We start from the raw sequence: 23559 nt of genomic DNA, 5'->3' as shown, positions 1-23559 counted from the left end.
AAAAACACACGTTTAATGTTTGAGGTAACCTTAAATAAACAAAAACTTGAGAGAAATATACTATTCTGAGAACTTCTTTCAGGACCCACAAAGATGGCACCACGATTTCTGCGTTCTGCCAGATGCAATGTGATGGAGGGTCGAACTGGGATGTACAACTGCAGTGACATTAATCCAGCATGAGCTGTGTTTCCTTTTGTTACGTCTATGCCGAGGTCTCTCATGAGGCTCTCAATCACTGGAACCGATTCAGGAATTTGGCTCCAAAATTTTACTGACAGACGCTACTCTTGCACCTTGTTATTGCAAAATAAAAAGTATACACAACTCATCTTTTCATGTCGTATACAGAGGTACCTCGGTTTTAGAACGTCCTGGAATTCGAACAAATCAGAGTTCGAACAAAAATTTTCATGATTTTTTTTGCTTTGGATTTTGCACCCGAAAAAAGCGGGAAAAAACACAACGCGCGGACCGATCAGCTGACCCACAACGCGCCCCGTTAGCTACATTTACTGACGGTTTTTTCTTCATATTGAGGTGTAAAACCTTTCCTGTCTCCGCACTGGACCGTGGTAGAGTGTCACAGGGGAGGTGCTGGACCGCTCACTCCAGGGTTTGATGTCCTGTTGTGGGCTGGAGCTGGGACAGGGATGAGGTGAGTCTCGGACAGAGCGTTACTTGGTTTATGACTTTGTCACAGCCAAACTGCACAGAAGCGCACATTCAGAGCTGGACACGCACCGGGCACCTCTTCACTTCTGGAGAGACGTCACTCACTCGGCAACCCCTCCCACATGCAGCGGCCACACACATAGAGGAACAGCGCACCTGCAGCAGACACTCTACAAAAGCCCATTTTCTCGAACCGCTTTCTGGAACAGATTGTGGTCAAGAACCGAGGTTTCACTGTCGTTTTGATCATATGCTTTTCTGAGCTTATTCAGACCTGTGTGCCATCAACCTTCTGATCAACTCTGAGCTACCTTTTAATGCTCATCTATATGATGGCAATAGCCGCCGTGAGAGAAGAGCGGCCGCAAAACACTTAAGGCTAAATGCCAAACTGCACAGAAGCGCACATTCAGAGCTGGACACGCACCGGGCACCTCTTCACTTCTGGAGAGACGTCACTCACTCGGCAACCCCTCCCACATGCAGCGGCCACACACACAGAGGAACAGCACACCTGCAGCAGACACTCTACATTCACTCCTACAAAAGCCTATTTTAAGGCTTGGAACGCATTATTTCTTTTTCCATTCATTGTAATGGGAAAAATCGATTCAATTTTCGAACAATCCGCTTCTCGAACGGCCGCCTGGAACGGATTGTGGTCGAGAACCGAGGTACCACTGTATATTTTTTGCACATATGATGGGTAGCAGCATCGATAGGTATCAGTATCAATATCTAAAGCATCCAGATGACACCCATCTCTCACAGCACCCTTAGATTGTGTCATGATTTCTTCCTTTTCTGTTCTGAAGACATGCAACAGGTTGCACTTCAACATTGGATACAGTAATGCGAGCTATTCCGAGAACATTCTGAGCTGCTGCAGGCAGGTGACTCATTCTATATCAGACTTTACATAAGCAATGATTTGCCATTAGCTTTCCTTTCCTTCCTCCAAATTGAAGACAATAGACTGAGAGAGTTAAGGGCCTTGGCCAACACCCCTTGCTCAACTTTAAACATCTATTATCTCACAGCAAGGAGCCGCTCGGCCAGAAGAATAGACATGACACTTTCTTAAAGCGGTCACAACAGGACAATCACAGTCCGTCTTGAATGCATCATGTTTTAGAGTCCGAAATGAGAGGTTTCAATGGAAACATGAATTTTGATAGTAAACGGGCCATAAATCGCTGCCCCAGCAGGACGGCTTGACAGAAGACTCTCCAGTGTAACACATGCTTTCACTTGTACATCTGACACAGTGAGTCATAGTTTTCTCACTGACGATGAGCACGAGACCACAAGTCCAAATTAAACATTTCGTGTTTCGGCCAGCCGATGACTTCAGCCACGAAGCTCAGAAGGCCATCTGTGCAAGTGATACACACAGAAAAAGATGCTTACTCCACCCTGTCTGAGGTCAGCTGTGGCTGCTATCCGTCTCGTAAATAACAACATCCCGCATATCTTAGCTGAAACTTTCCTTCAGCATCGACAGGTGACACTTACATTCTGGGACGCCAAAGAACAGGTATGCTTTTGTAGAAGCAAAGCAAAGCTGGTGCAGGAGGTGACAATATTCAGCAAAGTTTTGTCACTGAAATCCCCTCGCCAAGTGCTGTGTCAGCGACACTGAATGAAAAAGCAGAAGTCTTATTGGGCAATCATTTGGCTCACATGACGCTTCAATCAATACGCTATATTGAGAGCGGGAGTCTGCCTCTCTTTTTCAAACTCTGGAGACCAACTTGAAGCTCTGCATCCTGTCTGTCTTCAACACGTCACCCGCCTGCTCTTGTCAAGCTTAAAAGCCTCGTGTTTGGTTTCGCAGAAGAATTTCCATTTTCACTCTGTCAAACAGCCTTACAACCTTTTTTTTTAAATACATAAAAGTAAAGCGCCAAATCCAGCAAAAAAAAAACAAAAAACACACACATTTGAACATTTAAAAAGTGCATTTGGAAAACTCACTTATCGGAAAATGTAAAGTTGTGTTTTTTTTTGTCTTCTTGGGGGAAAGAAGGGGGTCACAATCCACCACGACAAAGACAAAACACAGACAGTAATATAGAAATGTTTTGGAGCAGATTGTGCATGTTGAATCATGACTTGCACATTTATCAGACTAAAGGTTGCAGTTGTTTTCAAAGTCTCACTGGCCCTGTGACTTATGCTCTGGAACGACTTGAGCAACTCTGACAATATATAATTTCACATGTTCTTAAATGCTATTTCACACAGACCGATGTGACAGAGGAGTGAACACATGACGTCCATGATGCTCCCTGATAATCTTGATTCTGTCCCTCCACCGAACAAGCCAGAAAGCTAGTGTGATCACATGTGATAAAGCGTCACAACAACAAGAAAACATGTCTCACGGAAAAATAACAGGAACACTACCTCTGCTCGCAGGGGATGGACCATGTGAGCGCAGCTGCAGATCAGTGATATTTATTTACCTACTCATGATTAAAAGATGTTTTTTTTTTTTTACTGTCATCACTGTGATAAATGTCAGAAATTCACCGTTTGCTTCCTTTTTTCTCAGTCGGCTGGCTTCTTGGCTATATTCCGCTCCATGTCACGTTGAGAGCGATGCAATGGATTTTATAAAATTAATTTATCTCCCCGTAAATATGACTAGTAGTCCAGTACGACTCTTTTTTTTTCTTCTTATGATGACCCTTTTTTCTTGTACATTGGAGATGGTCACAAGTTTCACCGCAGTATAAACACAACATTGAACAAAATTGTCATACAGTGATATTAAAAAACTGTGTAATAGATGTGAATTCGAGACAACAAAGATTTTATCCACACATTCTTCTTAGAATGACCCTCTTCTTCAGTCTCACTTTTCAGCTCCAAAAGCTAATGCTATTAGCAACATGGCTGCAGGTGCTCAACATTCTGTTTTGTATTTTGTATGTAAAACTCAATTGAAGTTCTTAAAAGATGACACTACTGTTGGGTGAACATTATTTACGTCCAGACAACAGATTTCAGCTGGACAGTGGACTTGACAAACTGCACCTTTACCTCACAGGTGAAACTCATCTGAAGAAATTTCAGCACAATTGCAAACTTATGAAACAGCAGCCGCATCAATAAAAGCACTTCAGAGTATTTTTAAATTCCCAGCACTCCGGTGGTGTTTACGAGGGTGTTATATAAGATTTTTTTTTTTCATCATCTCCTACCTGGCTGACTGGAACAATGGACTGTAGGTCAGCACAAACACAATCTATTATCGCTACATTTGAAAATAACAGTGTCACCCATTTGTTACACTGTTCAATATCAGGCTTGACGAAGGTCAGCGCTAAGAGCTAAATAATCGAAATAGAGGTGCATAATTACCCGTTTCCCCTGAAAGCCTTTCCACAGCAGTTAAAGTGTGCGTGAATGAGAAAGTGTGTGACCATTAATGAGTGCATGTGAGGAGCTGCAGGCGCTATGACTCTGACAGACTGACCTTCTGCACCCATCAGGTCCAACACCCACTTTTACACTGGCATTTCTTCCGCAGATCGACTCTTAAATAATTCCTTATTATTCAGGACCTAATTTCCATGCGGATACACAGATGGAGATGAATGAATGCTCGCAGAAATCTGAAACTTTCTTGGATCATATTTTTTTTTCTTTATGTAACACTGAAGGTGGGTGGCATTTGTTTTTGCTGATAGACCCATTAACTTCATACTGACAGAACAGTTACGTCTCCACACTGAACGGCAGGGAACATCAGATCCTACACTTGTAATTGTAGATTAAATCCATTATTAATAAATCAATACACAGTAAATAAAGATAGCAATAGGTTGGCTTTTATTAACATTATCAAGATAATGATCAAAATAATATATCACATTTAATATAAATTCTAAATGAATACATTTGTTCAGGGGATTAATGAGCAGCAAAAACAAAGAAAAAAGAGAAGAAAAGTGCAGTATAAAGACGGAAAAATGTATAGACTGTGATCATTAGCTTATACGATGAAAAGTACAATCTTATCTGAGTCAAGAACCAAATGTTGTTTTTGTGCCACGCAGCACCGCTATGTCATAGAATGATTGTAGAAGACACAAACAAGTCACAGCAAACCAGCCGCGCTGCCGCCAAGGTTTTGGTCAAGCTTTAGTTGAGATGAGCGTTCACACATGTATAGGAAGTCCATCCAAAATAAAAGTACTGCGGGTGAAAATTCAAAATACAGCACTGTTCGAGGACTTTGAATCATGTCACAACTTTGAAGCATAAACAATACCTCACGGCAAATGACGCGTTTCAGCACAAACCTACCGCAAACCATAACTGCCTTTGGTGTGAGTCCTGGTCAAGAAAATAAACGAAGGTAGAAGACAAAATATAAATAGATACCAATATAACAGAAAGTAATCATAAGAATTTTGATTTCATAATCTTTACCAACAAAAAGGAGAAAAACGTGAAAAAGTGAAAGCATGATATTGTTTTTTCAAGACTTGTTTGTGTGCATTTTAACAATGTTCAAGTCCTGAAATTGTACGGCCCTTGAGATATTTCTATTTATGAAACATAACATGTCAATATAACCTCTGGCCCGGCATGTTCTAAAAACTACTCTCACCTAAATTGTGTAAAACCTGATTCACAAGAAAACAGAAGTCGTAACAGCATGAGCCAGGAAGAGCTCCATTACACAACATCTCCATCATCATGGATCAGAGATGTTACATCACGCAGCCTTCATCTGTTCAGTTCCATTTATAAACAGTTGGACTTCTGACTAGCACGAGCAGCAGGAGCATTTAACTGATTGTGCTGGGTCTGGGGTGTGATGAGAGCAATCGATGCAGCATGTTGTGCAGCAGCTGACTCAACACTCCAGCATCAGCATCCCTGGACCAGAGCGCACACATAACTAACCCACAACTTCCCCAACCGGAGTGAACATACGTCAGGGATCCGCAAAGACTCAGTGGAATGTTTCATAAATGCATCAGCGCTTTATTCATTACTAATCCAAAGACACCCCTGGGAGATAATGGGCTGTTTTCCCATCAGCCACTTAGACATGTCATACCAGGACAAACTCTGGTGCAATTAATGGCAGTTATTATGGCCCAGTTCCATTTACGTCGGCCCAAAAAAAAGCCTTGGACACACTAATTGGGTACGGAGCATAACTCATTCTGATCATAATGGGCCTGTGTTTACATTTCATAGTGAGGCATGGCGTGAGACCAGAGACTCGGTATGTTTCATGCCACTTTCTAAGTCAAAGAGCCCGGATGGAAGTCACTTGTGAAACCTATCCGGATGAGTTCTATTCACAAACACTTTAAACAAATATAGTCAGCAATCCCCTGAAACTTCCTGACACTGACGTGACCCTGACAACATAAATATCTAGCTTGAAATGATCATATATCATCTACAAAGTGGCTTCTTTTGAATTAGAATGCGAATAAAGAGTAAATTGATTTCTAGATGAACACGAATTCAGCACAGCAACGCACTAAGCCAGACTCTGAAACGGTGCTCAATGATATCACAAGAGGAACATCCTGCTGGATGATCCGTTTAATGTCAACGCAAACAAGCTCTTCAGCTTCAATATCGGAAAGAAATGTGTGGCGTGGTGGCAGGACGTTTTTGCTCCAGTGAAAGCTTCAGACTGTGAGTGAAGTGTGTGTACAAAAATCACTACCTTTCTCACATGTATCAATCATCACATGCTCTGACCGCTGTCCGTCTGTCAGCGACTTAAAAAACTTTTAAATGTAGTTTTTACTTTGCCTTTACTTTGTCCATGGATTTCTCCACCCCTCTCCAGTTTTCATCACAGATATATACACAAACAGTGACAATGTAGCTACTGCTAATGCTAACATAAGCAACAAGTTTGTTCCTCACAAAGAAGAAGCAACTTTTGTAGTTCGGATGTTACATTTTCTCATTAGTTTTTATGGCTTTCTTGAGTGAAAAAAAAGCAAATTTATTTATTTGTAATTCATCCATTCATTCCTAAAGTTTAGGTTGTGTTTACGTTGAGGACCCCTTTAAGAAGAAAGGCTAAAGTGTACACACTTGAAACCATGAAGAGTCCTGGCTAGTCTTTCACCACCAGTCCTCAAACGAACCAAATGATGATGCATTCCTGGCATAGTACTTTGTCCTGCAGTCGACTCCAGCCAAATGCACAGTGGATTTTTTTTCATGAGCGCCCTGACTCAGTTCAGGACCCCGATCCATGCCTTCATTTTAATACATCATCATTAAGATGGACGGCATTTAGCCTTAAGTGTTTTGCGGCCGCTCTTCTCTCACGGCGGCTATTGCCATCATACAGATGAGCATTAAAAGGTAGCTCAGAGTTGATCAGAAGGTTGATGGCACACAGGTCTGAATAAGCTCAGAAAAGCATATGATCAAAACGACAGTGAAACCTCAGTTCTTGACCACAATCTGTTCCAGAAAGCGGTTCGAGAAAATGGGCTTTTGTAGAGTGTCTGCTGCAGGTGCGCTGTTCGTCTATGTGTGTGGCCGCTGCATGTGGGAGGGGTTGCCGAGTGAGTGACGTCTCTCCAGAAGTGAAGAGGTGCCCGGTGCGTGTCCAGCTCTGAATGTGCGCTTCTGTGCAGTTTGGCTGTGACAAAGTCATAAACCAAGTCACGCTCTGTCCCAGACTCGCCTCATCCCTGTCCCAGCTCCAGCCCACAACAGGACATCAAACCCTGGAGTGCGCGCTCCAGCCTCGGAGGTGTGGAGAGCGAGCACCTCCCCTGTGACACTCTACCACAGTGTGGAGACAGGAAAGGTTTTACACCTCAATATGAAGAAGAAACAGCCAGTAAATGTAGCTAACGGGACACGTCTGCATACAGAGGCTGCGTTGTACGCAATAACAAAGTGCGTTATGGGTCAGCTGATCGGTCCGCGCACGTTATGTTTTTTCCGGCTTTTTTCGGGGGTGTTCAAGTTCTGGATTTTCATTTGAAATCTGAAGCAAAAAACTCTGAAAATTTTCGTTCGAAGTCTGGGACGTTCAAAAACCGAGGTTCCACTGTACTTCGCCTCTTAAGTCTGCTGACATTGATGACTGAAGAATGTTTCAGAAGCTACTGCTACACAGAAAGCAAGAAGAGCTCTTCCTGGAAGCAGCGTGGGAGCAGAGTTTGCCCCCATCTGATCATCTCATACAACAATGAGGCCACGCTTCAAAAGTTCCCATTGACCCGATGGATGTGCTCCTGTAGAGAATGGCTCAGTGCCACACTGGGGAAAAAAAAAAAGCCCAGCCAGGTCACATGACCTGGAGAAGAATGGAAGCTTTACAGAGAGGGCAGTCACAGAAACAAGTTTTCTCCATTGTTAAATTGTGCGACTTTTGTGTGTGTGTTGCGTCAGGAAGCACCAGTGTAGCATTCATTCACAAATGAAAAAAAAAAAAAAAAACGCCCCCATCATGAAGCGACCTTGCCGGCTCTGGCAGCGCAGCGCACGTATCGCTGCATCTGTCTCACGCCCCCTCATTCTAAGTGGGTGCATTTCACAGAAGGCAAACAGAATATAAATAAACCAAAAGTGCCTGTAGTCTATAAAAACACGGACATACAGTAGTCCAGGTTATGAGGCTGGGAAAACAGCGTCACAATGAATGGGACTCATTTGCAGATTGTGTAAGCAATCTCAGCGCATTACTGCAGCACTGAGCGCTGAAGCATTATGACCAGTGGATCCAACACGAACCTGCTACAGTGGCTAATGAGGCCCTCTTTAACTACATCAATGAACTCAAGAAAACACAAAACTACATCAATAAAAATAATCTGTACAATAAAGGTGCATCTACTAGTTTATATACAATTATACCATTAAAGTGTGTAAAGGCTTTTGCATCAGTTGCCATAACACTCCTCTCTTCCATGAGGCACAGCTGGGTCTCTTCAAATAATAAAGTAAATTGTTTTTAGTTTGGAAGGATTTACGCCTGAGCTTATAGTCAGTCTTCATACGTTCATCTTTTATCCATCCTCAGTAGTTTATTCAGATTGTTATGAGGAAAAAACTGTACTGATCGTTGTCCATGAAAAAAACAAAATGAAGGAAGAATGACTGAATTTTAATTGCTGTAGAGAAGACAGGTGTAGGCTGCAGCAAACCCACAGAAGCAGTGAACTCGGTCGATCAGGAATCATGCTTTTGTGCGGCTACCGGAATAGAATTTCAGCGATTATGCAAGAACAATGACGATAAGCGCTTTGTTTCACTCACTTTTGTGGAGAAAATTATTTTTATCCCGGATTCTGGTCAGAAACGCTGCGCACTTGCGATGAGTCACATGTCTAATATGTGGTGGTGGCGGTGTACGACGCATATTGTAAAGGGCACAGCGATTAACGCTGGCGCACTGTGGGAACCATCGTGGTTCCAGGAACAGTGGTCAAATGTAGTCATCGCACTTGTGTCATTGATTTTGTGCATTATCCTTCCGGGGTGTAAGGAAATATCGATATGCTTATATCTCATAGTACTAGATATTTTAGCTGAAATATTGCGATACTTGATTGTGTGACATTGTCTTGATACTTAAAGTCAGCTATCAATATTTAATACTTAGATACTTGGATGTCCTGCTGCATTTGCCACATGTTAAATACTAGTAAGGTACTGTACACTGGAGTTATTTTGTTGCTTAAGGAAGCTGTTCATTCCTCTTCTGGACTGCGAAATTTTCCCGAAAGTCTAACTGGACTGACGTCACAACAATATACTTGTTTTAATGCACATATTTTCTCCCCTAAAATGATGGTTCTTTCTAACAAATACTACCACCACTCCTGTATCGGGATGTCTATCGAATCGCCGTTCAATACACAGCTCCACTATCCATTATAAATCGCAGTGTGGTTGTTTGAATTCAAGCAAGGCCAAATTCTGGGATGAAATATGAAACTGTCATTGTATTGTGAATCAGTTGGAACCCAAGATACATGTAATGTAGAAGAAACTGATCTACTCCAGAGCAATCTGTCCACAGACATCGCAGACAGAGGACAGACATATCTCTCTTTACATTCATGTAAACAGTGTTAAATCACAAAAAGCATTCTACATTGATTTTGAAGACAGATTCCAGTCATGCTGCCTTGAGCGTTGTTGCGGCTGTGATGTCACCGTTTCTATCCGCATGGTTTGAGGGGAGGGTGGTTCAAAGAAGAAAATTGTTCCAGAAAATCGATCCAGGAAGCCTGTACATTGTTTTGTTTGGGGGATTTTTTATGGCAGTTTAAGTAACATTACATCTTGAATTTTTTGTTATATTGTGGTCTGATGATTCCATACATGTTACTGTATCAGGGACTGGCAAAAGTGAAGTAGCATCAATGAGTCGCATAGGAACTTTCAACACATTGGCACATGTAAATGAATAAAAATGCCATTTTTAAACTATATATTGACTTTTTCTGTCTGTACATGTATCTACAGTCACTTGTACCTTCCTTTGGGTCAGAAGTGCATGTTTTGCTGCAGTGTAGTAACTAGTCAGTGGGAGACTCGTATTTTTAAAAGAAAGGAAAGCGCTAAAATTTTTAACTTTCGCTGAAACAACTCCAAATTTTAGTGATCAACTCATATCTTTTTTCATCTTTGGGCCTGTTCTTAGCTTGTTTTATTTTCAGTGACCATCCTGCCAGGTTCCTGTGGTCCTTCTGATGACATCCCATGAACAGGCTTGGGCCGTAACAGGGCCCTTTCAAGTCATGGCTTATCTTAACTGCAAGATAAATGAGTACTAACCTCATGATTTCACTCTTAACCCTGTATATGAAACGTGTTTGCCTCCCCATATAACCACTTATTTGAGCTTCTCCAGCATCATGCTTTTTGGTTTATTGGCTTATCCCAGCGCAGGAGAACCAACAGTTCAGTTGGCTGAGGCAAAAACCGACAGCCGTTGCTGCTCCACACTAGAATCATTATCTTTCAAAGCAGATCATCGTTTCGTCATCATTTAATGTTTCCTCATTTACAAAAGAAAAACGGTTACAAAACATGATGTTACTGCACCAATGACCATCAGGGGTCAACTTGCCGCAGCCCATCCTAAAATTTTTCCCTCACTTTCAGCAATAAATCCAACACGCAGATCAATTCCATTATTTCATTTGATTTTAATTCTCCGTTGCAGAGCAACTATTTCTACAGAAGTACGGGAATTTTGAATGGAGCATGGACATGTAAGTGGAATTGAAACCACAGAATATTTCCAAGCCACTCCACAAGTGAATGGCTGGTAATGACAACTGTGAATCCAGACACAAAGGGAATGTTTTGGTGCAGTGCAGAGAATTATTGTAGGATGGAGAGGCTTTAGGATTAGCCAGCGCTGATACACCAATGACTAGGATGCTCTTTGCAGCCTGCTTGGTTACATTACACGAGCTTATCTCCCTCACAGCGTGGCAGCTCTGCTCCGTCCAGGCAGACAGGATGTTGATGGATTGAAGAGCTCTGGACACAGAACCTTTATTTAACTGCAGCCGAGGCAGCAACAAAAATGAAATAGAACTGGGGAATGCACCTTGGAAGTAGAGACGTTCCTCAGCCAGACTGAAGATTTTTTTTTTTTTCTAGTTTTCTATTACTTGGTAATAAATGGATGCTGAATTATGAGCATGAAAGACATGTACTTTATTTGTTCAGTACTTGTTTTTTGGTGATTTTATTTTAGGTTGTGAGTAAATTGGAGAGTTCCAGCAGCAGATGACAATGCTCGAAAAGTGCTTCATAACTAAAGCTTGATTGATAGATTTATGGCAGAAGCCATCACTGTAATAAACTTTTATTCTGGTGATGGGCTGGTGAGGCTTCATGAAATTGTCCACATTTTCACAAGAGTTCACTAGAAGGCATTCTGTGCTCTAAAATATTAGGCTTTGAACAACTATCTAAATGAAACCTCCAATCATTTTTTAAACCAAGAGCGCCTCCTTCTGAGCACACCGTTTCATGAAGCCTCACATGCCCATCACTATCTAAAACTTTGGTTTTACCTCTTTTTTATTTAAATAACAGTTAAAATATGTATTTTATTTAATAAAATATGGCTTCAATGTGGGGCATCATTTGTAAATGTCTACACAACCTGGAGCATTTTACAGTTTTCAAAGTGAATTCTACAGGTGACTGGAGCTACTTCTAATACTAGTATTTCTAGTTTTTCGCAATTGAAAAACTGGGTGTCTAAACTTTTTCCCTTTAATGGAAGTGTCTTAAAACTCATTTATATTACTGTAATTATCATGGAAAGTAAACAGTGACTTTATTGCCAGTAGTCATTATCACAGTCTTAGTTGTGTCTTGCTAACGTATAACACCAAACTAGAAACCAGTAAGTTATTTTTGGTCAATATATATATACCTGAAGAAATCTAACCTATCGATGAGTAACCCTAACATCTTTTTTCTTTTATTTTATTATATTCATTTTTCATTTGATTGTAACTTCCGAGCATCAGATTCTTCAAGAAACATTCCGAGTTCTTAACCCTTCAGCAACTCGCTGTTCCACTGTCAACAAGTCTCTCAACGTTAATCTTTGAAACTCCCAGCTGGAGTTTATTTGATGTTTGCAATAAAACCCCCTGAACACCTGAGACTTGTGGCATTTGAAAACGATCAATGACTTGTCTGCCATCCGCCGCCGCCGCCGCATCATTGTCCTTTCCATAACACGCGTCGTAATGGAAACACGGACCACACTTAGCTAAATTCAATAGCCTCAGGGATTAGCATCTCCACTCAAGCACGTAATAACTAAAAGGTCATGTCATCATCTTAGCTCAACCTACCGTCGTCTGATGTTCGCACGCTAATGGCTTTTTTTAAGTGTGTCAGGGCCTGAATCATCACGACCAGCCGCTTTTTTTTAATAAACATACCCAGACTATAGTGTCAGGGACTGCGGCGCGTCTATCCCCTGTTGGGTTGTGTTAGCCCAGATTGAGGTGGCCAAGGGCCGGAGAACATTTGGGATTGATCTCAGACTATTTTTACATGCCCTACTTGAATTAAATGGTTCAGCTACTAAGAGGGAAGACGGCAGCAAGTGAAAAGGCTTATTGAACTCAAATCATTCGAAAGCAAAAGGCTCAATGGAGACCGTTCCGTGAGGAGCACTTAAGAATGACAGTGATGGAAAACACTACGAGAGATGAATTTCAACAATAAAATGAGTGGTGTTATCAGTTGCCGCCTCACAAAAGACGTTTAACTCTGTTTTGTGAGGCATTTGTATCCTCACCCCGCGCTTGTGTGGGTTTCCTCCAGGCACTCTGGTTTCCTCCCACAGTCCAAGCGAAGACTGAGGTTAAGCGATGAGTCAAAACTTCCGAGTGAATCTGACCAAGGTGATCCACGGAATGACAAGTAGATTCTGGAATCTCGGAGTTGACATTCGTGCTCTGGTGTCTTTCAAAGTTGCTGGAATTCTGGGGCGTCTAAATGAACACGTTGGGAGCAAGAACAACCCGTGTGGAAAAGAAAAGGAACCAGAACATCAGACAGGTTTAATAAAAGAAAAATGGAAGGCGCTGTCCCCGGTGATCGTTCTGGAATGCACAAAAACCACGGCTCTTATTAAACCATAACTCAGGAGAGAGCACATGCTCTCAACAATACTCATTACCAGAGCATATAGTGCGCACGCCGCGGCTCCTTTATGCTGCCGCTATAATTATGTTAGCGCTTGAAGACTATCATCGCAAGAATAATAAGCGCTGTACGGGGGCCACTGGTATTGCGGCTACAGTCTCCCTGCCCGAGCTGCCGGCACGTCGCAGTATATTCCGCAGAGAGAGCTGAACACCGGAGGAGTCGGAGAGAGATGCAGTCACTTCACAGATCAGCCATCGACTAACTGTGACTGGCACAAGTGAGGAAGAACAATGGAGACACTGTGGCCGTCACACACGCTCTGCTTTACACTCCACCAGCTGTCCTCTCGGCCCCTCTCACCACCCCCCAGCTGGAGCTATACATCAATCCAAGCGTAGTTCCGCACACTCCCACCAGCACACATGTCATGTCTTGGGCAGCTAAAGACTCCCCCCTCCCCGCACCTCTGTGCCCGTCCACCTCACTAAGTGACTGCACCAGTGCACACAGCCACAACAAATGACCTGCAAGGCTTTTTTTTTTTTTAAAAGTTTGTCTCTCCTCTTCGAACAGATGTTTGTTCACACTCCATGTGCAGCCACGTCCTCCCCTGCTACGCCCTTTTCACCACACTGCCCTTCTGGGAAAGATGCTCTGTACCCGCTGCTAGGACCCACCCAATAATTTACTCCTCACCCGCCTGTTCCTCTCTGCCTTCAATCATTTATTTATACCCTCCAAGCCTACTTTCTATAAACATATGCCGACCCAAGTCATCCCGCTGACAGATGACAGCCCTGTCTGCCTGGTCAGTTCAAGTCAACCAAGATGCCCGCTTGACCTGTGTCCCCACAGTGTGATGACTGCTGAAGCCAAAACCCTCATATTTTTCCAAGAAAACAGGGTTTATCGTGGCAACTTCATATATCTAAGTGAGAGGAACGAAGTCTGAGAATGTCTTCAGTACTAAACTAAATTGTACTTAATGTGCACGCTTGTTCGAACAGCGGCTAAGTGGATGTAAGAGAACGCCAACTCAGCCTTTGTGTAGTCTGCCTTCTTTTTGCAGGAGATCTGGAGTGACGGTGTGAGAGGACAACATGGAACTGCGCCTGGGGCAACGCTGGAGGTGAAGTGGCGCGACAATGAAATGAGAAAGAAACAGAGGGCGGTGTTTGAACCGCCTGGGGATACCTGTCTACCTGCATCAGTTGGAGACACGCTCCAACCTTCTAGTTACCAACAACCACAGCTAATCCAATGATAAAAGGAGGCTTGTTCACATTCTTGTGAATAAAGCTTCTTTTTGTGCCAAGTCTCTTAACTATCAAAAAGGTTTTAATAATTGGACATCCATGGCAAACATGGTGGCCAACTACGCAGCAGTTTTACTGGCAAGGTTTAATGCCACCCCCTGGTGGGAGTCCCATCATGACTGCTCCATCAATATCAGGACACAGCTTTTGACTTCTTAAAGCTTCGGCATGATCATGTTGAACTGCAGTCTCACTCTCTGACAGTGTAGATTCAAGAGCGTTAGATCAATACACAATCCGACCATTGGATCAGGCTAGAATCACCTGCACGGTTGAGCAGTGTCAGAAAGCAGCAACTAGCACAAGAAACTATCTTGCTGTCCCCAACACTACAGCCCCAAAACTACAATGAACAGCTCAATAATCTGTCGGCTCCTCTGCTCGCTTGCAGCCCCTCGAACATGCTGGTGCCTTCAGGTGCATTGGAATTATTTGAGGCGAGCGGAAATTACAAAATTAGCTTGAGACTAGGGTCTAAGATTTCTCACATTTGCAATTGTACAATAAACTTCTGGCAAGTTCAGTGCTCCCTCTTTCACTAACATTAATGTGGTCTTAACAAGTAAAACATTTGTTTTGAGTAAGTGACAATTTCCTAACATGTTAAAATGTGTTTCACCATCACAAGCGTTGTAGAACTCGAGTCTGGTGTCAAAACCATATTTTCACACCCTCGGAATCAACTGCATTTAGACTTGGTCTCGGCCATGTGGGACCAATTTTGTTGTTGAAAAACCACCCCCTTCATGACCATTAATAAACCAAATTTACGATGAAGGGGAAAAGAGCTCTGACTGAAAGCTACTTCTAGGAACATGCAACATTAATGTAATCAATAATTTCCTACACCAACCATGGAGGTTACGCATTAAGGCCCTCTGTCTGGTTGTAAACCGAACTCCGGAAAAGATGAATGTACTACAAAGAAACCAACTAACTTAGACTGATTTACGATGGCAAATGGAAAACATGTTCCGTATTCAACTGGTGGGTTCAATAGTTGACCAGTTGTGACATCGTCGTTCTCAGCACACAGTAATGGCTGAGACCACTGCAGCCCAAAAGCACGGGACCATTTCACAAAGGAAACAAAGGACAGACAGCTCTCACACCACATTTTGTGGAATTAAAATTCAAATTTAAAACGTCAAAACAATATTTAACAATATATCAAGTGTTTGTTAACCCGCACATGTCATATGTAGACTAGTCAACTAATCGTGAAAGCAGTAGGAAACAAACAAAATAACCATTAGTTGTGGCCGAATACAACAATATTAATAACATTTTTGGCCCATCTTTCGTAAAGCAACGCAAAGCTAAAACTATGACGCCCAGTCTCCCGTTCTCACTGCCTCACACAGCCACAATTTAACCCCAAAATAAAACTGACAGAACACAGACTGCAATGTTGCCAACGCAGCAAAGTTCAGGGCTCATTCATAATTAACGTTAAATAAAGTTGAGTTCAACAGGATCGGCCAGATAAAAGTTCTGTTCCATTCAGGTCAATGCAGTTGTGGGCATTGCTTCCATTATACGTTATTGAGATGGATTTCTGAAAAATAAACTGGGCCGCGAGACAATACACCACCAAAGGCGGCAGGCTTTTTAACAAGGCTCAGGCGGCTTATGACAGACAACAACAGTAAAAGTGTGGGTGGGGTACAACAGTTTAAGTGCGGCAGGCTATTTATGGACCCGGGTTATGATTCAAGCAGCCGTTTTTGCCTTTTATGGGTTAATTGCATGTACTCCACATTTATGTGAAACAGGAAGAGAGCGAGAGAGAAGCATTCCTCGGGCCATAGCGGCATCGCTCTGGGTGCAATGTCACTGTAATGATGTAATCGCTTTCTAACAGCCAACCAATACATGTTTTACGTCCGCCAGACCGCGTCGCTGATTCAACTGAACATTCACACAAAGAACAAAACATTTGAGGGCGGGATGCTCACAGAACTACCAAGTGCTTTAAGATGTGTTTTTCAAAAAAAATATCCGCTGCCATGAAGGGATGGTGAGCTTTTGATTTTCTGCAAACATTAAACATGAACTTCCTCATGAAGCTGTGAAGTTTTCCAGCCTGTGTTTAAATATCTTGTCGCTCCATTCTCATAGTGCCCCTGGTATTTCCTGTGTCGTCCTTCCTTGGCACTGCCTGGGTTTGGGGAAAAAAAATGCAGCCACAGACATCTGACACGAGACAAAAATGCAAGCACGCAGCGCTTAGGCTCCCAATCCCCAGAACACGAGCAGGGAAACGGCAGCACGGCCTGAGGCTAGATTAAAAGCTTGTCTGCCACTAGTATGGTCCCTCTTCCTAACAGAGCCCTGCCGAGCTCACGGTCGCGCCCAGATATTCCGCAGCTTCCCTTCACACAGAGCGAGGCAGGTGGCTACTGAGTTGTCTGGGCTGAGGCAGCAAACAGAGACACGATCCGGAGATTAAGGGAAATAAACAATCAGAGCTGAGAAGCAACAAAACAAGGCGCTGTGTGTTCTGTGAAAGCAGCAAGACAAATAAACGTATCCCTGAGTAACGACAAGGACTCATAACAAAGAGACAAAAGGTACGTCTCCAGACGCCGAGCTGTCACAGTGTGTTTCTTCCTACATGAACACGTCGCTGTAGAATTGCAGAAAAACATAAGCATCCCAGACATGCTTCCTCAAATGGCGGCAACTATAGCGGAACAACGTGACTCTAGTGTTAAAAATGGAATAACATGTGCCCTTTGATGTGTCCTCTGTCAAAAGGTCGCATACTTTCATGGGTCGCCATGGTCATTTCACCTGAGCCATTTCTACGCTTACTCACTACGGAACCCGTCTGCAACTAATTTGTCGATTATAGTCGTCTAGTTGTCGCAATGACAAATGAAATTGTTTTTTGGGATGCTAGCGTCATGTCCTCTCCATGAAATTTTCCATCTAAACCTGTTGGTGGATGGGGAGACTAAGTCACGGCAGTCATTGGAGAGAGAAAAGTTATTTTCTGATCTATCTTGAAATATGCCTTAGCTCTCACATATGATGTCGGAGAATTAGAAAGATAGGCCATGAGTGCGTTGCTTTATGACCGGCAGCAAAAGTTACTTTAGGTTTTGTGTGTTGGTCGAGAGCTAGAATGCGAGACAAACTCTACAGGGTCACCGCACGTATTTAGCAATGTCAGCTAATGTTTGCCATCTTCCACCATGACTAGTTTAGTAGCTACCTTTTTTTAAATATCAATTTTGTTTTACAGTGAAGTAGGGTGGCGGGGCAGTTCATAATATTGGCTTATTAAATAGTTCGATACTCAAAATTCTCAGCAGAAAAATTTCAGCGTGAAAAAATTCAGCGTGAATTAATTCAGCGCAAAAATATTCAGTGATTGAAATTCAATGTCATACAAACTTGAGTCTGGTGAGACAGATTTGTTTCCATAGCTGAAAGAACGAAAACCGATGGTTCAGCAGGAAAATGCCCATTTCAAAGGCAATACTGTATATTGTCTTCATCACATATTGACTTGGAACATGAATCTGGTGACTCAACCCAACCCAAACAAATGACACTGTGTTGTGAGGTGATGGTGAGAAGAATTGAAGCAGCTTCCAAGAACTAAAAAAGGACAGACATCAAGTTCTGTTTAGTTTATTCCTTGGGGTTCTAGTTACTAACTCCACAATAAATGCAATAAAAGTCAAAGTCAATAAAAGTCTAAATATTTCTAGAGAGAATGAAAGTCATCCGGTGCTCTACAGTGTAGTGCTGCAACTAACATCTAGTAGCAATTATTCATGTCGTCGAACACAACTACATGTCTGATAGTAGCGTAGCATATAGTGATACATTGTTATTAGCACTTGTATCATGGTAAATCCTGTCTTCAAACTTCATATTTTAATTACCCATAATGTGGTCTAAAGAGGTATGTGTAAACCACAACGGCACGATAGTCTTCGCGAAATGTTCAGACTCAATGTTAAATTAATAGTTGGTTATAGTCAACTACATTGACAAGTCATTGCAGCCCCAACAAGTGGATCAGAGAAGACAGTGCTTGTTTTATTTTCCACACTTCTTCCACATCCAAAAATAACAACAAATAATTGTTTTTATAGACAAATTTTAAAATTACTCCAAAAACAATGATTATGTGCTAAAAAAAAAAAAAAAACTGAGTCACAAAAATTGAAAACCAGGATAGGGACAAAGGTCATAAACATGTTGAATCTCATAATACTTCCTGAAAGTATTTCTTTATAGAGTGCTATGTCATGTGAATGCATTTACTTTTTTTGTTTTTTATTTTTTTAATGGGTCAACGTCAAAGCAAGAATTTCATTGTGCCGGGAAACATGTTTGTTATGCTGTGCATCTGACAAGACTTTTGAACTTTGACTAGTCACGTCACAAACATTCTCACATAAAACACCACCAGTAAAACTCTAGGCTCGTGGGCCAAATACAGCCCGCCAATTCATTTTCAGTAGACGAGATGGAGGTTGTATAAAAACAAAAACAAAAAATCATACATTATTACATTATATTCATGATTAACCTTCACCTTATTGGTCTTCGTGTTATGCAAGCGTTGAAGCTCCTGCTTCTACAGCAGATGATTTCATAAACGCAGTCTAGCCACTCTTCAGAAGATGGCAGAGATGAGCGGTTGTGACTTCAAAAACAGGGACAGATAACAGAGGGCCTGACCTGCTGACCTGTTCTTTGAAATCCGTAACATGGCCATGGGTGAAACTTGGCTGAACCCCAAGTAATCCTGAGGCTGCGCCTCCCATCAGGTGATGAGTGGGGGGGGTCAGGGTTTGAGGGCAGGTCGGAGCAGTGATGAACCGCCTCCAGGCTGCTACTGGTCTCCACAGAGAGACTTTTAAGTTCATCCTGTGACGCACACGGAGGTTGCTGGTCAGTGTGTGGGCAGCTGAGGTCACAAAGTGGCCAGTGTGCATATGCAGAGTCGGGTGGATTGAGCACCCTGGTGGGCTGGGGAGGGGGGTCGAGGGGGGACAAAGTGAAGAGAAAAGAGAGCACAGCTACCTCAGTCTTCTTCTCTGGTTTGATTTATTCAGACAGCCGGCAGCCTTCTTGACAGAGAGCAACACGCCTTCAATCCGGAGAGTATCGATGACCTTGCCTTGTTATGAGAGCCCCTCCATTTCTGCTTAATCGCCTATCTAAAGAGAGAGAGAGAGAGAGAGAGAGATGCCTCATGAGAGAGGGAGAGAGTGGCCTTGACACCGGTGTGCACATCACACTCCACAACATCATGACAGAACTGGTTCACCGCCCAAATCTCCACACATGGATTATTGATGAAGCATGTTTATCTTTGAATGTTTGCGACTCCTTCGAGTGATTTACTGGAAATAAACCAACTCCTCTGTGAAATTAAAACTCGCAGCAGAAGCAGATGGAAGAGAAGAATTGCCTGCCGTGCGTCGGTCGTAAACATAGAATAAAAAAGGTTCTTTTGTCAGTTACTGGTTGTCATGCACCACACAATAAAAGATGGATTTTGCGCTGGAGTTAATTACAAAACTTGAATTAAAAAAAGCAATCGACGTGATGAGTATTGCAGTGACAATGCAGGTAAAATCTGTAAAGGTTTATAAGTCGAGTTCTTCACTAATTCAGTTCTTTCCCCGCAGAATAAACACGACTTAAGTGATAAAACTTAGACAAGGCTGTTTATATTGCCTTAAAATATGGAGGAAAAACAATGATACCATTGTAAATACAGAGAGAGTTTTCTGACCAATGAGGAGGATTTCTTCAGAAACAGAGAAGAGCTCATCGAGAACAGGGCTTTCAGTAACCAACCGACAGATCTGGGGACGATAAACTCTGAGGCTTATCTTCAGGTGGTATGTGAGGAGGCTTATTCAAACTCAGAAGTCACTGCGGCGCACGTGCATCTCTCTCCAGCCGGCAGTCGGATGTGTACATCAATGGCTCCGGAGCAAATGTTTAACATTGTTACTCAGGGCTCTCGTCAGCACTACGGTGGCAGGTGAGGCAGCCATGCTAAGATTTTGAGCCCCTAGCGTAGTGCGTGTTTTCAGTCAAGTGGGAGTCATAATCTTGTCAAGCACAAGGGACTCATCTTGATGTGTCTCATGTATGTTCATCATGAGCAGACATGAATCCAGCTGGCTTTAGTGGATCTATACGAACATGATATGCTCGATGGAAAGTAATGCATGTAACGTAATACTGCATTTATCCTTTAGGAAGTGGGATTAGACGGCCAGATATCAAACTTCCAAAAAGGTTAAATCCTCCCAATAAGCCAGAGAGCTTGTTGTTGTGCTACAATGTTTTTAACATGTAGTGTTTTATCATGGCAAAGCTACAAAGCAACGCCCCACAGAAATAACCCTGCTCTTTGATAGCTTCAAAGACCACGATCAATGCAGGGTTTCCGTCAGGATTTTTTTTAAATGTACTGGGGCGTACGCCAAAAAAAAAAAAAAAAAGGAGAACGGAATGCAGCCAATCAAGAAGCAATAGAGAAACAATAAAGCAGAGGGGAACGTTTTGACATTGGTGATGTTAAAAACACTAGTTTTTAGTTTTAGAAGTAAATCTCTCTCCATTCAGCAGCGGTCCGTATCTTCATATGTTTGGCTAGAATGTGGAACTTCACTTCCATGAGCAACGGACGTCAGTCATTGTGAGGTTTCTTTCCCAGATACTTCCGTAAATAACTCGCCGAAAGTCATCTTGTTCATGTCCACCTCCATGATGCTTTGTGTTATGCGCTTCTTTTGACGTTTCCACTTCTTATGATATATTTGATGGTGTGAGATTTAAAAGCAGAACATTATTCTGAGGGCCTGGCGGGAAAGTAGACTTGTTTACATGCAGCGAAAACCCTACAGTTTTTAGGCATATTTCAGTGAAGCCTGAAGAGGAAGTCACACTGACTTCAGCTCTATCGGAGTACTTACACTCGGCAAGGTGGACCAGCACAGTATCAAGCCACACATTTGTACAATACATGGAATAAATCATAATCCAACATACACAAATGAACATAGATAAAAATATTACCTTAAATAACCTTTTATTTCTACCCTTTTCAAACAGTCTTCAGTCACAACTCACCTATTCAAACTGCTTCAAAAGAGTCAGGTTTCTGAACTCAACTACATTAAAGTGATGACAACACATTTTTAGGGAGAATATATGCAGATGCAGCAAAAAAGGGTGAACCTTAATGTGCATACTAAACTGCTTATGCATGTTTGAATGAAGCAAACTGGTCCAAAGACAGTCAATATGCTGGTCAAAAGTGCTTGGACTTGACACCTGATACAGACAGAAACTGGCCATTGAAAATGCCATTGACTCTTCCGAGAGTTCAAGTTCTTCGCTGCCGTGTCCCACAAATAAAACGCACAAAATACATTTCAAACCACAATCTACAGATTTGTTCCCACCCATCCAGTATGCGCCATAAATCATTCACAAATATGACTTTAATCACACGCTACGATTGGACCGCAGCAGCTGCAAACAATCTGGCAGACTCCACCAGAGTGGATGTTCCTAAAAAGTGCTCGCACACCAACGGCTCGGCGCCTGCTCTCCGCTCACACAGCTGGAATATCAGAGGAGGCCATCAGACCATTTACCCTCCGACCGTTTAGCCAGCTTAGAGCTTCTTAGCGCAGAGAGGCTAAATACCGCGGATAAACAGAGGCGCGGAGTTGGCCAGCCCACCCCTCGGTGTTTGCACGGCTCTGCGGTGCCACCACAGCTGGAATGTGACGGCTAGGGAGCCAGCACAGAGGGTCTTCTATCAGTTTCTGGGTCATCCTAGGTTGCTTTACTCAGCCGGGAGAGTTTGAAGGAAAAGCCCGACTCCGTGAAGCATAAACTCATTCATCACTTCATGACACTGCAGCACACACCACATTACCTGACTTTAAACAGCACATACATGACCATCATCTCCTCCCTCAGTTTCTCTCCCATTTTCTTCGACAGTTTCGGTGAGTAAAGCCAACCAAAGTTTGGTCCCAGAAATGAGCAGCGCTGCATGAGCTGCCTTCATTAGCAAGCTGAAAAAGGCTTTCCAGTTCTGAGTGAAATATTTATGAAATCAGCTTGACATTCACAATTGCTGCCCACAGCTTCATAAATACCGTGAGTTACATGCGAGTCCAAAGATGATGAGCTAATCTGGTTATTTAACCCTGCCAATACGCTAGCTAGCTTCGGCAAACATTTAGCCACAGGTTTGCACTCAAAGCTAGTCTGAAAATGTTTTACATTTTTGGGAAACCACCAGCCAACCAAACGTTAACTACATGAGGCAGCGTCCCTTACATGCACATATTCAATCTCACTGGTGAGCTCGGTTGTTAACACGCAAAACGGACTTCATTTCAAAAGCAAGAGTCTGTGACTTGCTAGCACACATCTAAAACCAAGGTGAAAAGTAATATATAGCGTGGGTGTGGCGCACCGCCATCAGAAAAAATATCTTTTTCTAAAGACGACATCTCACGAGATTAAACAAAGTAGAAATATCGAAACAAACAGGTGACATCTAAGGGAGTGGTCCCCAAGCCGGGGACTGGTACCGGGCCGTGGATCAATTGGTACCGGACCGCACAAGAAATAATTACTTATTTCCGTTTTGTGTATGATCTGAGTCTCAAGGATCTTTTATTTTGATAAGCTAGCGGATTCTCTGTGTTAAGCCTCGGTCACTTGAGAGCCAAAGTTTAAACCACATGCTCGCAAAATGAGTAGGAAACAGTTTCTTTTTTGTTTCTTTGCAAAGGGTAAAGGGTTCAGTGAAGAGACAGAAGAGCCGACGACTTCCAAGAAGAAGAACGTTCTTAACAAACAATACCAGGCGTCGTACATATGGATTTATCGCGGT

The 23559-nt window shown here is 42.6% G+C and overlaps 1 protein-coding gene across 6 annotated transcripts in view; it reads right to left on the bottom strand.

Annotated features, from left to right (window-relative positions):
- Positions 1–23559, bottom strand: part of elmo1 (engulfment and cell motility 1 (ced-12 homolog, C. elegans)) — an 89372-nt gene that overhangs the window by 60731 nt on the left and 5082 nt on the right. For 5 of the 6 annotated variants that reach the window (XM_053864046.1, XM_053864051.1, XM_053864050.1 and 2 more), the window contains exon 2: positions 19701–19837. The exons of the other annotated variant lie outside the window; for it this stretch is intronic. The gene's annotated coding sequence lies outside the window, so the exon portion shown is untranslated. The remainder of the gene's footprint in view (positions 1–19700; positions 19838–23559) is intronic. 6 annotated transcript variants of the gene reach the window in all.

This window comes from Synchiropus splendidus, chromosome 4, assembly GCF_027744825.2.
Source record: "Synchiropus splendidus isolate RoL2022-P1 chromosome 4, RoL_Sspl_1.0, whole genome shotgun sequence".
NCBI lineage: Eukaryota > Metazoa > Chordata > Actinopteri > Syngnathiformes > Callionymidae > Synchiropus > Synchiropus splendidus.
The sequence above is the reverse complement of the archived record's forward strand: the minus strand, read 5'-3'. Positions and strand labels throughout refer to the sequence as shown.